Source organism: Saimiri boliviensis, chromosome 8 (assembly GCF_048565385.1).
Source record: "Saimiri boliviensis isolate mSaiBol1 chromosome 8, mSaiBol1.pri, whole genome shotgun sequence".
NCBI lineage: Eukaryota > Metazoa > Chordata > Mammalia > Primates > Cebidae > Saimiri > Saimiri boliviensis.
The window spans coordinates 54,262,326-54,264,173 of record NC_133456.1 but is presented as its reverse complement, the minus strand read 5'-3'; the positions used below and the strand labels follow the sequence as shown (position 1 = coordinate 54,264,173).

Below are 1,848 nucleotides of genomic sequence, written 5' to 3'. Positions count from 1 at the left end.
CAGGATTTGATCTAATCCTAGCTTCATAAGTTTTTATGCTGGGTCTGGGGAGAGAAGGTGGCCTGTAAACATTTAACTGGGTCTCATATACCCTTTACCTGTTTAAGTACCATAGCAACAAACAAACATAGTAATTTATTTTAGAGATTCAGGCAATAAATATTCATGGTTTCTAATTTGTCAGGTACTAGATTGCATGCTATGTACACCAAACGGAGCATCTGTCCTTACCTTAGATGGAGTCTAGTGAGGGATACCGGCCATCAGAAGTGATCACACGCTTCAATGCAGTGTCCTGAACTGTGGGAAGGTTATGAGTGAGAATGTAGAGCCCAAGAAGAATGGCAGTAAGAAGGTGCTCTGACTGAAATGATGAAGAAAGGCCTCTCAGGATATGACATTTCAGTTGACACCTGGCAGCATGTCAGCTAACACTCGGCAGTAGCAGTCAGCTGGGGGCAGACAGTTCAAGACAGAGGGAACAGCCAGTGCAAAGGACAAAAAGAGCCTGGCACATTCAAACAACTGAAGTAATGCCAGCATAGGTGAAGCCAAGAATGAGAGCGAGAGGTATGGGACTTGGAGGAGGAAGGAGGTTGGCAGTGCTGCGTTGCACAGGCATTCTAGGTCTTACTAAAATTAGTAGCCTTGTCCAAAGGACAATAAACGCCATTAAAGATGTTTAAATTGGGAAACACAGCATAATCTATTTAGAAACAATGGTTGTTTACAGAACGAATTGTAGGGAACAATGGTAAAAGTGGGGGAAGATTATACTTTCAGGAACCATTTCTATAATTTGTTGTTCAGGAGAAGTTTCTCTGAAAGTGTAAAGCATGAAAAACCACAAGGAGACACAGGGTCTGCTCCTGGCTGAAAAGCCAGCTCTTGGTGTTGCTCTGCTGTAACTGTTATTTGCCATTGATAATCATTCTTCTCTTCCTCTGGGAGAGTAAGAGGGGGAGACTGCAGTCTGAGTGGTTCCATATTTTTTTAAAAATAAAAACAAGAAAACAAGTCATGGAAGAGAATGCTAATTGCCCACCTAATAACCGTCTTCCTCTCTACACAGATCTCTGATTTTATTTCAGTTGATGATGTGATTATATTTCCCAAACTCCCTTTCAGCAAGGACTAGACAATGAGATATAAGTAAGTGAAGTTCTTGGGTATGGCTTCTGAAAGCCATCTGAGAAGGACTACCTCATCTGGAAGGAGGCTCTTTTGTACTTCACCTCCCTCCCCTAACCTGCTTCTTGGAGTGCAGATGTGATGGCTGGAGATCTAGCAGTTGTCTTATCTCATGTCATAATTAGAAGATATTATGATGGCTTGGATCACAGAGGTGGTAGATGGGATGGAATGATGGAGTGGAAACTGAAGGGCATGTCTAGGAAGGCTTTTAGTAATAGGTTGTAATTATATTGCATTTTAAAGAACCAGAATGATTTGATCAAGTAAATAAACATTGGGGCTGGGCGCAGTGGTTCATACCTGTAATCTCAACACTCTGGGAGGCTGAGGCAGGTGGATCATGAGGTCAGGAGATCAACACCAGCCTGGCCAAGATGGTGAAACCCTATCCCTACTAAAAATACAAAAATTAGCTGGGCATGGTGGTGGGCACCTATAATCCCAGCTACTTGGGAGGCTGAGGCAGAGAATTGCTTGAACTGAGGAGGCAGAGGTTGCAGTGAGTAAAGATCATGCCACTATACTACATCCTTGGTGGTAGAGCAGGAGTCCATTTCAAAAAAATAAAGAAAGAAAAAATAAACATTGGAGCAACTATTAATAGTTCTTGCTGCTTTTATATATTTATCTAGTTTTATTTTTATTTCAGCATAT

At 41.8% G+C, this 1,848-nt stretch overlaps 1 non-coding gene across 1 annotated transcript; it reads left to right on the top strand.

The window, feature by feature from the left end:
• Window positions 1-767: 767 nt before the first annotated feature.
• LOC120367296 (small nucleolar RNA U3) lies at window positions 768-982 on the top strand. Its single transcript, XR_005581706.1, has one exon. It is a non-coding gene; the product is annotated as a small nucleolar RNA U3 (small nucleolar RNA).
• Window positions 983-1,848: the final 866 nt, after the last annotated feature.